General features: G+C 37.8%; 1 protein-coding gene and 1 pseudogene across 2 annotated transcripts in view; one reads left to right on the top strand and one right to left on the bottom strand.

The window, feature by feature from the left end:
- COMMD6 (COMM domain containing 6) overlaps positions 1-15,587 on the top strand; it is a 168,177-nt gene that overhangs the window by 28,623 nt on the left and 123,967 nt on the right. Inside the window, exon 8 of one of the 2 annotated variants that reach the window (XR_009498750.1) lies at positions 223-281. The exons of the other annotated variant lie outside the window; for it this stretch is intronic. The gene's annotated coding sequence lies outside the window, so the exon portion shown is untranslated. Of the gene's footprint in view, positions 1-222; positions 282-15,587 lie in introns of those variants that run through there. 2 annotated transcript variants of the gene reach the window in all.
- Positions 3,158-3,758, bottom strand: LOC132352435 (V-type proton ATPase subunit E 1-like; annotated as a pseudogene).

Below are 15,587 nucleotides of genomic sequence, written 5' to 3'. Positions count from 1 at the left end.
GGGCAAATGGGAAACCCTAGAGAAGCAGACTGTTTACTGTCTCCTTCCAACATGTGCAAACCCTGTCATGCTGTAGAAGCAGGAGCTTAGTTTGGGGTTGAGGAAAGACAGTATTTTTTATTTCTTGCTAAAAACACCACTCATAGTTGGGCGTGAAAAACCCCTTGCTTTCTAGTATAGACATCTAACCATTCATCTATATACTTGGTGTCTCCTCTGTAGCACATATACCAAGAGCCAAGGATACTGAGGTGAATGAAATTGATCATGCCCTTGAGGAGGTAAGTCTTTTTGTGGCAGTGGTTTTCAGTACTATAAGGTGACTACAAATCAGCTGAGGTGTTTGTTCCTACCCATTAACATTTAGATATTGATCGGGGAAAGATTAACTATTTATTAATAATTGTTGGAGTTGGGTGATGTGTATATTTGGGTTTGTTATACCATTGTATTTTTTGTGTGAAAATTTCCATATAAATTATTTTTTATATCCTGAGAATTTACCATGTTTTATTAAAAAGTCAAAAGATATTAGTACCTTTAGTTTACAAATATATTTGTTCTTACTCCAAGATGGGAGACCAAGATACATCATAGAGCAATTTTTATCATACAGCTGGCCTCAATCATACACAACTGCCATAATTAAAGTATACTTTGAGCCAGATAATGTGCTTTTTTTACTTTGATTTGTGATACATGAATTGGTAAGCAGTTTGTTCCATAATAGGCAGTAAAAGAAGCTTGTTTGACTCCAACAAATTTCTAAAAGTAGTTTTACATGCAAATCATTAGGAAAAACTAACTTGACTAAAACATTTAAAAAGAAATTGACAGTAAGACTGAGGGATATGTAAGGTGAACAGAATAAGTAATCTAAACATTAAAACTCTCCCAAGTCATGGTGTACATCTGAAGATAAGAATTATACTCTAGTATATGTGAAACATGAATAAAGATGTAAAATAATAAAATCAAGTGATCATCTTTTTAAAATACCTTATTATAAATTATGTGCTAGTTGTTAAAACTTCAAATAATAAAACTGAATATTGAATGAATGAATGGATGCATAAATAAATAAATAGGTGGTTTTCTTTAGCCTCAGTTTAAAAGTCACATATCTAATTGTTCATCAGAGATGATCTTTTGGTTTCCACAAAGTTTTTCTTTTAATTTGAGAGTCTTTTTAAAAAACTGGAAGACCCCAAAATACTACATGTACATTCTCCAGTGCCAGTAATTGGCTAGAGCTGAGTAGTAACTACCCCCTTTAAGATGGAGTTTGAATTCTTACATGCGCGAGTACATGCCTGAGATTCTGTACATCTTGAATGTTCACAACAGTTTCTATATGTTCCTTATACTTAAATGTCAGTTTGCATGGATATAAAACCCTTGGCTCACATTTTCTTGCCTTGAGTGTTTTGCATATGTTACTCCATTGTCTTCAATTATAGAGGGTTGCTGTAAAAAGATCTGATGACAATTTGATATCACTTCCCTTATAAATGATTTGTATGTTTTGGTCTAGATACAAAATGAATACTTAAAGTTTTTCTTTAAAATTCATTAGTTTTACTAAAATAAGTCTTGATGTTGGTCATTTTGGGTTAGTTTTTCCAGGTACCTAGTGTGCTTTTCAAGATGTATGTTCAAGTTTTTGTTTTTTTTTTTTACTTCTGGAAAATTTTGTTGGATTATAGGCTTTTAATATTTGTTCTGTTCCATTGATTTGGTTCTCTTCTTTGGGCACTTCTGGTATGCATCTGTAGGAACTTCTCTGACTGTTTTCTATACCTGTCACTTTCTCTCAAATCCTTTTCACCTCTTTCTTTTTTTTTTTTTTTTTAATTTATTTATTTATTTTTGGCTGTGTTGGGTCTTCGTTTCTGTGCGAGGGCTTTCTCTAGTTGCGGTGAGCGGGGGCCACTCTTCATCGCGGTGCGCGGGCCTCTCACTATCGGGGCCTCTCTTGTTGGGGAGCACAGGCTCCAGACGCACAGGCTCAGTAGTTGTGGCTCACGGGCCCAGTTGCTCCGTGGCATGTGGGATCTTCCCAGACCAGGGCTCGAACCCGTGTCCCCTGCATTGGCAGGCAGATTCTCAACCACTGCGCCACCAGGGAAGCCCAATTCACCTCTTTCTTCATTTCTTTTTGAATTTTAACATTTTCTTCCTTTTAATCTTCTATTTCTGTCATTACTTGTTGTTTTTATTTGTTCTTGTGTTTCTCCTTATATATGCTTCCTTAAAAATTTTTGAATTATTTCCTGAGTTCTCTCATTTTTTTCTCTACATAAACTTTTTGTATCACTAAATAAAGCACATTTATATATGAGGAAAACTCCTAAGCCCAAATGGTGAAGTACCCACTGCTGCAATGAATGCTTGCCACGGGCATGTTAACTCCAAAGAGTGGAGACTTCAAGATACTTAAAAGTCTCTAAACTAGAGGGAGAGCAGAAGACTGGCTGAAAGTCATACAACGATTGTCAGATCTCCTCTACCTCATACTCAAAACCACCGAAGATGGTATAATGACTTCTAGAATTAGTGTCATGTTCCTCTTTGTTGAAGTGAGTTTTCTCCTGATCTTAATGATTAGAACAAAGGCAAGAGCTACAGAAGAGGCATTCCACTGATAAATATAGAACCATATCAGAACATCAAAGAGGAGGTAACATAGAAAATCTTGTTTTTTCAAATATCAGATGCTTTCATATTGTAGTCATATAGCAGTGGAGTAAGGTCCACCTCTCAAAGGCTTAATTCAGGACTTCCCTGGTGGCACAGTGGTTAAGAATCCGCCTGCCAGTGCAGGGGACACAGGTTCGAGCCCTGGTCCAGGAAGATCCCACATGCCACAGAGCAACTAGGCCCATGCGCCACAACTACTGAGCCTGTGAGCCACAACTACTGAGCCCATGTGCTGCAACTACTGAAGCCCACGCACCTAGAGCAACAAGAGAAGCCACCACGATGCGAAGCCTGCCCACCGCAACGAAGAGTAGCCCCTGCTCGCTACGACTAGAGAAAGCTCTCACACAGCAATGAAGACCCAACACAGCCAAAAATAAATTTTAAAAAAAAAGGCTTAATCCAAAAACTTTCTGTTGGTATCACACCAAACAAGGTTCACTGTACTTTGGCATCCTTATTGAACTGTGAGATTCAGCTGGCTTTTTAGGGTGTTGGAAACCTTTATTTTGTGATCTCCATCACGATTTCAAAATGGCCAGCTATTTACTCAGACAGGTAGGCCCCTTGATCAATTTAGACATCAGCATCTTTTTTTGGTGGCAGTTTTATATATAAGGATTTCTTTTTGCACTTCAACCTCTACCAGCAGGAGGTCTCGATTCCTGTAAGGAAGAGTCATTAGGGGCTATAGCAACAAATACAAACCCTGGAGGACCAGTGCTTACAGCCTCACTCGGTGCCTGGTTGTACTTTTACCACCTTGCTAAGTGTATTTTGCTTTACTTAGGTCTGTAATATGGTAATTTCTCGGCTCAGAGGACTTTTGAACTTGCTTTGATTTGTCACGGTGGACATTTCCTTTTGCTGCGCAAACTGCATTTCTTTCTTTTCATAATAATTTCTAATTTTCAGTCTTTGCACAAGATAACTTTTCTCAACCTTTTACCTTTTCTTTGCTTTTGCCTCTGTTTCTTCTGCTTTCTCACTGGCTTTTGTTCAATGCAAGCTACCATGTGCTTAATCTGCTATTGCGTGTCAGCACTGCAGAGGCTCATGGCAAAGGCAGAGTTAGCCTAGAGTATAATGGGCTCAAGTTGATGTTTGAAGGGCCAAATGAAAGAAATGGCAGAGAGAAACTCAACAAAGGTCTCAGCTTCCTTGCTTTATAACCCCAGATTCTGGTTTTGCTATTTTTGAGTTTCTCTAATGCTGATTTACGTTATTCTTTCATAACTTCTATACTTTTCTTAATTTCTTTTAGCTTATTTTGAAATATTAGATTTTATAGTTTCACATTTGGTTGCCATGTCTTTTCAAAGTGTTTTTGTCATGGTTTGTGGGGATTTTATTCTGCCTCTTATTCTCCTTTTAATGATAATAATTTTGCATGGTACTTGGCCAAATTTTTTCTATTGCTTATTTTGAAAATAAGTTTCCCTTTACTTTTTATGAGAGAGGAGGGTCCAAAAAGATAGATTTTCTAGCTTCCCTCTTCCAGGACTTCTGCTGCTGCTGTTTTTGCAAAGTAACAAGAAAAAAATAGCCTCTTTCTGAGATCTGCCTCTCACTGCCTTTTCTTTTCTTTTTTAAATAGGAAAGCAATGCATCACTCTTAACAGGGGAGAATTACTTTAAAACAGGGAGTATCATAATGGGTAGCTGAGAGAAGAGTGGAATTTTAATCAAATGCACATATTGAGTTTAATGATCCAAAACAGATGAATAATTCTCCTCTAGAGTTATAGCCATAACCATAAAAAATACTGCCTGGTCTAAATAACTTTTTTCATATACATTAGAGCAAAGTGATGAGAAAATTTAGTAACTATATAATCCAGAGATGGTCCCACTGCTTCTCAGAGTGCTTTTAATTTCTCAGCCATCACTATTGTTTCTCTCACCCTCTCCCTCCACATTTGCTGAAAATAAATTCCCTAGGCCACCTTTTTCAGTGTTTTCTCTTACATAATCTCAATACTAGATAATCAGTTATTTGGCAAAGTTTCCTACGAAGCTACATATGTTATTCAAGAATTTGTGTTGCATCCTCTGAAATTTTGTTGAGAACTGACTTAAAATTCCCTAGAGTTTGTCTAAAATACTTTATATACACATCATTTATTGGTTAGGTAATGACTACAATGGACATATAGTTTATTCATTTTTCTCTTCAACTTTTGTGTTGAACAGAATATTGTACTATTTATCCTTATACAGATTTGGGAGTTCCTCTGACTGTTGTAACAAAGCTGCCTATCTTATGACTATTTTCTCTTTGGGGGGGCGTGTTAGGCTTTCTGTGTTATAACCTAACAGAGTTTCCTTGTTGAGGCCATGGGCTAAGGTCATATTGAGGTAGATTTCAAGCAGGATCTCCTCTCAAAGGGAGAGGTCCTTTCCACCGTCAGGTACTTGGGTGAGTAGAGGAACTGAAGCCCTTAGGACTTAAGCAGCCCAGAGCAGGGGCTTGAGGGCAAAGATGACTCAAGCTCTGTGTGAAGAGACTAGATAGACAATGAAGTAGGCTTAGCTCCCTTCTTAGACCTTACGCCCAGTTTGCTCCTTTGAAGGTTAGTGGGTGCCTTGGTGATAGGGTCAGTATCTGGCTAGGCAGGTCTCAGAGTTGTAATGAGCTACGAAAAGTGTCCTCAAGTGGAACCGTGGAACATTGTCCTGGTTAGGAGGCAGAATTGTCCAAGGTCATGGACTCCCAGGGAGCTCTCTACCAAATCTGGTGGAACGATGCCAGGAAAACAAAGGAGAGAAAAAAATATTGAAGACTGTGGCTAAGAGTTTCAAGTGAGGGAGGAACGGGGAAAGATGCCAGATGATGGTGAGTTCACCTGATTCAGCCCTGAGGCCCTGTACAGGGAGTATATACGCTGGGCAACCTCTTTCACGAGCCACCACGCATACTGCAGAGGCTGGCAGCTGCTTAAAGGAGCTTCTCTCTGAAGCATCCTTTCAGAACACAAGAGACTATTCATAAACCTTTTTCATTCTTCTCAGTCCTTCCAATCTACCACTCCTCAGATTTTATTTTATTTTTCTCAGATGATCTCATCTTCATTTCACAGAGAAAATAGAAATCATCCAATGGAACTTTCTCAAATTCTTGACACCACATCTACCAAATGAACTGCATCCACACTCATGTCCTCATTTTTTGCCTTTTTGATGGAAGAGATATTGTGCCTCCTGTCTACAGACAATTTCTTCACTTGGTTTCTGGATTAAATACCTCATTTCTTATAAAGGAATTCAGTCATTTATTTGGCAAAGACTTACTGAGCATCTACTTTGTAACAGATGCCATGTTCCATTCGTTGATTAACGGTTTTCTCTTTTGTAGATTCAGCTTCTCTCACTCCATTCATTTTTTTCCCGATAGCATTTTACTGTGCTCAGTACTCTCTACCAGTTAAAAACCAACTAAATGGAACCAAACTGAAAAACAGCCCCCCGTCCCCCACTCCCTCCTTCAGCTACTAGTCTTTATTCTTCTCTTAAGAGCCAAGCATCTCTAAAATGTTACCTATATTTAGCATTTTAATGTCTGCATCTCTCATTCATTCTACTTCTGCTCTTACTAAAAGTATGTTCTCTGTGGTCACCAATAACGTGCATGTGGCTAAAACTGGAATGGAACCATTTCAGTCTTCCCCTTATTTGATCTGTATGCAGCATGTAAAAATGTGGACCACTTCTTTTTTCACTGGGTTTCCATGACACCACATTCTTCCTATGTCTCTGGTTTATCCTTCTCAGTCTTTTTGCATGCTACATTTTGGTCTGCATTTCCCTTAAATGTTGATCTTCCTCCGGGTTTCCTAGGCATCTTTCCTTCTCATTGTCAGTGCTCTGTGGTTGATGTCATCAGCTCTTCAGACTGAAATTATCATCCCTATCATGTAAGAAAAATGTTTTGACATTGTGTTTAGACATGAAGTTGTTGGAATCAAAAAGATTATCTTGTTTAAATAGGTCTATAAGGAGAAAGCCAAAATAAATGTGTTAATGAATTCTTATTAGCAATCTATTTCCTGCTGATTGGGGACATATTACAGCATAGGTGTATAGAGTCAATTCTTACAACAAACATTCTAACAGATACAGTTTCATGCAATGCTGATGTAATTCACAAATACATTATCATAACAAACATGAAAAACAAACTTTGTAGTATCTGTTGTCTTGAGTTAATGTTACATTTTGAAGGAGATGATGATGACTATGACGATGATGATAATTCTTTTGTAATTACAAGAAGAATATCACAAAAAAGTTCTCTTTGTCCTTCTCAGCAAACTGTCCAGTGATTCATATTTATGATACAGAAACTGCATATATAAATTCAACATGGCCTTCTCCCCACCTGGCTAGTGCTATACTTTCTTTTGCATTTTTGATACCTGAATTATAAATGTTATTAAATCTTCTCCTTTACCTTAAAACCTGTGCTAGTTATTTTCCATTTGCTTGTCTGGATACACTCTGCCCTTCTCTCCCTTGCCTTATGCCTTGGAAAATTGTCCTCTGAGGACTATATCACTTGTGCCCCTTTGGCTTGTCCAGTGGCATGTATACCGGCTGGAGATACAGCAAAAGAGGAGAGCAAGGTCAGGGCATCTCTTCCCTGCCTGCTTCCTGCTCTGTGCCATATCTCTGGCAGTAGCTGTGTCCCTCCCCAACTATATGTTCTGCTGGGCAGTGCCTCCCTCTAGGTTCCATTAACGCTGTCTCCTGGGGACTTCCCTGGTGGTCCAGTGGCTAAGACTCCGTGCTCCCAATGCAGGGGGCCCGGGTTCTATCCCTGGTCAGGGAACTAGATCCCACAGGTATGCTGCAACTCTCCGCAACTAAAGATCCTGCGTGCCTCAACTAAGACCCGATGCAGGCTAAATAAATAAATAAATAAAACAAATATTTTAAAACAAAACAAAACAAAAAACACTGTTTCCTACTCTTGACTTTTTAGTCATAGGTATAATAATGTTTCCCCACTGCTGCAAAGCTCTCAGTGCCTCGATATTCCCTGTCCTCCTCAGTCTGCCCACTCCTTGTTACTCCTTTCCTTAAAGTCTTATTTGAATCCATCTAGGGTGAAATTTTTTTCTTTCTGGGAACCTGACTTTTATGATAGTGTTGTAAAACTAGCCCAGTGCTCTGCATCCTCAAAAGCACTTGTGTCATCAATTTTCTGCTTCTGTTAAAGATTCTCATTGAATAACATTGTCACTTGGGGTCCCAAGATTTTGCCTATATTTCAACCAAAGCTGAAAGTTTGCATTTGTAATTTGGTATTTCATACGTGCTAATGATTCTCAAATTTATATCTCTAGCTCAGATCTGTCTCTTAAATTTTATTTATTTTATTTTAATTAATTAATTAATTAATTAATTTATGGCTGTGTTGGGTCTTCGTTGCGGTGCGTGGGCTTCTCATTGTGGTGGCTTCTCTTGTTGCGGAGCACAGGCTCTAGGCGCACGGGCTTCAGTAGTTGTAGCGCGTGGGCTCAGTAGTTGTGGTTCTCAGGCTCTAGAGCACAGGCTCAGTAGTTGTGGCACACGGGCTTAGTTGCTCCGCAGCATGTGGGATCTTCCTGGACCAGGGCTCAAACCCGTGTCCCCTGCATTGGCAGGCGGATTCTTAACCACTGCGCCACCAGGGAAGTCCTGTCTCCTAAATTTTAGAACCACATGTTTAACTCCTCTGATTTCTCTGCTCTGATATCCCACAGACACTTAAAATCCAAATGTCCAATTCCAGTTCATCTCCTTGTATGTCCTTTGAGCAACTTTCTCAGCCTGTTCCTGCCTGTATAAAGTTAGGAACCCAGAAACTTCTTTATTATTGAATAGTCACGGTCCCTATTAGTCCAGGCTGGCAGTACTTTTGCTAGTACAATTCCCGTAAGAACTTTGGGAGTTTCCTATATATCAGATGAAAGTTCACTCCATGCTCTAGAAGCCAAAGCCACACTTGTTTTCAAGACAGTCTTCTCTTTTTAGACTAATTTACTGCTACTTTCGGATCAGGCTTCTGTGGACCTACATCTTTAAGCTTTTGAGAAGCCATTTTGTTCAGCCCAAGAAAGCACCAATTTAAATTCCTTAGAAGCCTTAGAAAAGTGTCTTCTGGCCATAGTTTTGATTTTATCCTTCATCTTTAGGCCATGTCTTAATTTGAAAATCTTTTATTTGCTTGAGAAGCTGGAAATAAGAGTTTACATTCCAGACTGGCACATTCTAGCCCCTCTATAATCTCTTTAAATTCTGCTTACATATTGGTCAGTTGTTTTCAGAGCCCATCTCTTTCTTGAAGCTCCTAATACTTCAGCTAGTATAAACAAACACTCTCAATTTTCTTCCCAGAAATCTCTGCTCAAATCCAAGAGTCCATCAGGTTACCGGGTGGACTATCTTTCAAGTTACTGCAGGTGATACTTTTACCACTATATTATATGACATGGGTCACTATTTTTTAAGCTTCTGTAGCAGTTTCCTCATCTTTTTTCTAGTCTCCTGCAATCGTTTTCTTGCTATTTCTACTACAGTTTTCCTTTTCATCTGCCACATGGTCTTGGAATCAACGTCACATATTTTAGAGTTTTGTTATGGCATGATCCCAATTCTGCATACTGCATAATATTGTAGTTGCTTTTCCCTTGCCTGCATTTCTCATGTGAGGATGGCAAGTATGTTTCCAGTGCCTGGACCATAGTAGGTTTTCAATAAATATTACTTCATAAGTAAGTAAATTAGTTCTTAACTGTTAAAGACCCTTTAAGGGCATCATTGTAAAGTTTTATCAAATCTCAATTATCCTAGTAACTATTACTCTAGTTCAGCTATTTTCTCTAGTACAGTATCTGTTTGAGTACAGCCTGTACAAATATGAGTAATAGCTCTTGTTTGAACTAAAATTCTTCCACCTACAAAGTGTGACCCTAAAAAAGATTCTTAATGTTTGTATGACTCAGTTTTTCATTTGTAAAATGAGGAAAATAGCGGTCCTTATCTCATACCATTTTTGTGAGGAACCTTGGTGCAGAGTGAATATTCAACAAATGGTGGCTATTATTATTATTTCATTTTTAGATCCATGCATAATAAATTTATAACAATGGCTGTTTCCAGAAAGAAAATGGGTATCTGGGGAAAGGAGTGGAAGGGAGACTTACATTTTGCTGTATTTACCTTTTTTTGTAACTTATAAACTCTCTACCCTTTACATATATTACCTATTCAAAATAATTATTGGTTTGAAAAATATTACATGTATATTTGTTCATTTTAATCTCTATTATGTTAGTGGCTTGAGTGTTGCATTTTAAAATCAGCAAGGAAAATGTGGAATAATTCATCCATGACAGACTTAAAATAGATTTATTTTTAAGCTTCTTAGGGCCCATTAGAAATAGTAATTAAACAGGAAGCATTTTTACAGGGGGACACTTTTATTGAAGCATCACTACTGCTTTCAGTTGCAAAGATTTTCATTAGGTTCAAGAGAAAATAGTCAATAATATCAGTTTAAATCCACATAATTCTGAAGAGCATAAATGTGAAATTCCACTTAGTGATAAAGGAGTGCATAGTGCAGGAAGTGTTTAATCTCTCCATACTAATATCTTCATTCAAATATACAGTATTTCATAACTTGTGCTTGACTGCATATGCTTGGCAGATGTGGAGCTGTCTGGCCTGAAATTGTGCATTAAATAAATGTTCATTTTAACCCTATTTCTTTTCATCCCTCAAATAGGTTTTATGACAAAAGAGTTTTTCAGAGTTTTTCACTCGAGGCATTTCTGAATTAGGCAGTAAGACAAAAATGGGTATTGTAAAATTATGAAAAAAGAGAGAAGCTGCTTCCTCTGCAGAAACTTTTAACCTCTGGAGAGATTGGTTCAAGATGGCAGAGTAGAAGGACATGCACTCACTCCATCTTGTGAGAGCACCAGAATCACACCTAACAGCTGAACAGTCAAGGACAGGAAGACACTGGAACTCACCCAAAAAGATACCCTGCATCCAAAGACAAAGGAGAAGCCACAATGAGATGGTAGGAGGGGCGCAATCACAATAAAATCAAATCCCATAACTACTGGGTGGGTGACTCACAAACTGGAGAACACTTATACCACAGAAGTCCACCAACTGGAATGAAGTTTCTGAGCCCCACGTCAGGCTTCCCAACCTGGGGGTCCAGCAACAGGAGGAGGAATTCCGAGAGAATCAGACTTTGAAGGCTAGTGGGATTTGATTGCAGGACTCTGACAGGACTGGGGGAAACAGAGACTCCACTCTTGGAGGGCACACACAAAGTAGTGCGCACATCGGGACCCAGGAGAGGAGCAGTGACCCCATAGGACACTGAACCAGACCTACCTGCTAGTGTTGGAGGGTCTCCTGCAGGGGCGGGGGGTGGTGGTGGGGGCTGTGGCTCACTGTGAGGACAAGGCCACTGGCAGCAGAAGTTCTGAGAAGTACTTGGCGTGAGCCCTCCCAGAGTCCACGATTAGCCCCGCCAAAGAGCCCAGGTAGGCTCCAGTGATGGGTCGCCTCAGGCCAAACAATCAACAGGAAGGGAACCCAGCCCCACCCATCAGCAGACAAGCAGATTAAAGTTTTACTGAGCTCTGCCCACCAGAGCAACAGCCAGCTGTACCCACCACCAGTCCCTCCCATCAGGAAACTTGCACAAGCCTCTTAGATAGCCTCATCCACCAGAGGGCAAACAGCAGAAGGATGCAGTAAAAGCAGTTCTAAGAGGGAAGTCTATAGCAATTCAAGCCTACTTCAAGAAACAAGAAAAATCTCAAACAATCTAACCTTACACCTAAAGGAACTAGAGAAAGAAGAACAAACAAAACCCAAAGTTAGCAGAAGGAAAGAAATCATAAAGATCAGAGCAGAAATAAATGAAATAGAAACAAAGAAAACAATAGCAAAGATCAATAAAACTAAAAGCTGGTTCTTTGAGAAGATAAACAAAATTGATAAACAATTAGCCAGACTCATCAAGAAAAAGAGGGAGAGGACTCAAATCAATAAAATTAGAAATCAAAAAGGAGAAGTTACAACGGACACCGCAGAAATACAAAGCATCCTAAGAGACTACTACAAGCAACTCTATGCCAATAAAATGGACAACCTGGAAGAAATGGACAAATTCTTAGAAAGGTATAACCTTCCAAGACTGAACCAGGAAGAAATAGAAAATATGAACAGACCAATGACAAGTAATGAAATTGAAACTGTGATTAAAAATCTTCCAACAAACAAAAGTCCAGGACCAGATGGCTTCATGGGTGAATTCTATCAAACATTTAGAGAACAGATAACAACCATCCTTCTCAAACTCTTCGAAAAAATTTCAGAGGAAGGAACACTCCCAAACTCATTCTATGAGGTCACCATCACCCTGATACCAAAACCAGACAAGGATACTACAAAAAAAGAAAGTTGCAGACCAACATCACTGATGAATATAGATGCAAAAATCCTCAACAAAATACTAGCAAACAGAATCCAACAACACATTAAAAGGATCATACACCATGATCAAGTGGGATTTATTCCAAGGATACAAGGATTCTTCAAGATACGCAAATCAATCAATGTGATACACCACATTAACAAATTGAAGAATAAAAACCATATGATCGTCTCAATAAATGCAGAAAAAGCTTTTGACAAAATTCAACACCCATTTATGATAAAAACTGTCCAGAAAGTGGGCATAGAGGGAACATACCTCAACATAATAAAGGCCATATAGGACAAACCCACAGCAAACATCATTCTCAATGGTGAAAAACTGAAAGCATTTCCTCTAAGATCAGGAACAAGACAATGATGTCCACTCTTACCACTATTATTCAACATAGTTATGGAAGTCCTAGCCACGGCAATCAGAGAAGAAAAAGAAATAAAAGGAATACAAATTGGAAAAGAAGAAGTAAAACTGCCGCTGTTTGCAGATGACATGATACTATACATAGAGAATCCTACAGATGCTACCAGAAAACTACTAGAGCTAATCAATGAATTTGGTAAAGTAGCAGGATACAAAATTAATGCACAGAAATCTCTTGCATTCCTATACACTAATGATGAAAAATCTGAAAGGGAAATTAAGGAAACACTCCCATTTACCATTGCAACAAAAAGAATAAAATACCTAGGAATAAACCTACCTAGGGAGACAAAAGACCTGTATTCAGGAAACTATAAGACACTGATGAAAGAAATTAAAGATGAAACAAACAGATGGAGAGATATACCATGTTCTTGGATTGCAAGAATCAATATTGTGAAAATGACTATACTACCCAAAGCAATCTACAGATTCAACGCAATCCTTATCAAATTACCAATGGCATTTTTTATAGAACTAGAACAAAAAATCTTAAAATCTGTATGGAGACACAAAAGACCCTGAATACCCAAAGCAGTCTTGAGGGAAAAAAACGGAGATGGAGGAATCAGGCTCCTGGACTTCAGACTATACTAGAAAGCTACAGTAATCAAGACAGTATGGTAGTGGCACAAAAACAGAAATATAGATCAGTGGAACAGGATAGAAAGCCCAGAGATAAACCCACGCACCTATGGTTAACTAATCTATGACAAAGGAGGCAAGGATATATAATGGAGAAAAGACAGTCTCTTCAAGAAGTGGTGCTGGGAAAACTGGACAGTTACATGTAAAAGGATGAAATTAGAACACTCCCTAACACCATACACAAAAATAAACTCAAAATGGATTAAAGACATAAATGTAAGACTGGACAATATAAAACTCTTAGAGGAAAAGATAGGAAGAACACTCTTTGACATAAATCACAGCAAGATCTTTTTTGACCCACCTCCTAGAGTAATGGAAATAAAAACAAAAATAAACAAATGGGACCTAATGAAACTTAAAAGCTTTTGCACAGCAAAGGAAACTATAAACAAGATGAAAAGACAACACTCAGAATGGGAGAAAATATTTGCAAACAAATCAACGGACAAAGGATTAATCTCCAAAATATATAAACAGCTCATGAAGCTCAATATTAAAAAAAAGACCAACCCAATCAAAAAATGGACAGAAGGCCTAAATAGACAACTCTCCAAAGAAGACATACAGATGAACAAGAGGCACATGAAAAGCTGCTCAACATCACTAATCATTATAGAAATGCAAATCAAGACTACAATGAGGTATCACCTCATACCAGTTAGAATGGGCATCATCAGAAAATCTACAAACAACAAATGCTGGAGAGGGTGTGGAGAAAAGGGAACCCTCTTGCACTGTTGGTGGGAATGTAAATTGATACAGCCACTATGGAGAACATATGGAGGTTCCTTCAAAAACTAAAAATAGAATTACCATATGATCCAGCAATCCCACTACTAGGTATATTCCCAGAGAAAATCGTATTTCAAAAAGACACATGCATCCCAGTGTTCATTGCAGCACTATTTACAATAGCCAGGTCATGGAAGCAACCTAAATGCCCATCAACAGAAGAATGGATAAAGAAGATGTGGTACATATATACAATGGAATATTACTCAGCCATAAAAAGGAACTAAATTGGGTCATTTGTAGAGACGTGGATGGATCTAGAGACTGTCATACAGAGTGAAGTAAGAAAGAGAAAAATTTTGTATATTAATGCATATATGTGGAATCTAGAAAAATGGTACAGATGAACCTGTTTGCAAGGCAGAAATAGAGACACAGATGTAAAGAACAAACGTATGGACACCAAGGGGGGAAAGTGGGGGGTGGTGGTGGTGGTGGGATGAATTGGGAGATTGGGATTGACATGTATACACTAATAGGTATAAAATAGGTAACTAATAAGAACCTGCTGTATAAAAAATAAATAAAGTTTAAAAAAAAGACAATCTATGAAAAAAATAATTGATAAGCTGGCCTTTATTCAAATTAAAAACTTCTGCTCTACAAAAGACAGTTTCAAGAGGATTAGAAGACAAGCAAATGTTTTCTTCAAGGCTGTGAGAAAACATTTGCCAAACACACATCTGATAAAGTCTTGTTATGCAAAATACGCAAAGGATCTTGCTGTATAAAAAAATAAATACAATAAAATTCAAATATTCAAAAAAAAAAAATTTAAGCTCTGTAACTAACTGATTCTGTTCTTTGGCATTCAACAGAGCTCTCAACATGTTCATTCACCAGTATTTTATTAGTCACCTTCTCTGTGCCAAGCACTGTGCATTTGATTAGCAATCAGTTGATATGTATTGTGTTCATTTTCTAGAATATTACTCTCATTACCTGCTTAGTTTGTGCCTCAATTTCCTAATTAAAAAATGTCACTTTTATAATTCTTAATTTATAATTCTGTCAAGAGTATTAAGAAGTAGCACCTATATTTGGGGTGTGGGCTGAAGTAAATCAATAATTACATCAATTTTTGTGAAGACATCTTAAACATTGTTAAAAGACAAGGTGTGGTTAATTTCTTTGACTATTCCATGAGTGTTTGAAAAAAACCTCTGTATTCTCTCTTTTTGTTATGTCCAAAAAAGATAATGAGAAACTGGGAGAAATATAGAAAATGTATGCTGAACAAAATGTTACTATTCCTAATATGGGGAGATTCTATAATTTAGCCCTAGTTTAAAAAATAGGCAAAAAAATATTATCACCAAATCCTTCAAAACAATATAGATAATCAATAGATACGAAAACATTCTTCCTTGCTATCCTTTCTATTGTTTTCCCATTCTTTATTTTCCTGATTTCTAGACTTAATTTTATTCCTTCTTTCCTTATTATTTCCTTGGGTTTTTCCATGTCATTTTTTTCTCTTTTTGGTTAAATTCTTAGTTTATTTGTTTTCATTCAT

Source organism: Balaenoptera ricei, chromosome 18, assembly GCF_028023285.1.
Source record: "Balaenoptera ricei isolate mBalRic1 chromosome 18, mBalRic1.hap2, whole genome shotgun sequence".
Lineage (NCBI taxonomy): Eukaryota > Metazoa > Chordata > Mammalia > Artiodactyla > Balaenopteridae > Balaenoptera > Balaenoptera ricei.
The sequence above is the reverse complement of the archived record's forward strand: the minus strand, read 5'-3'. Positions and strand labels throughout refer to the sequence as shown.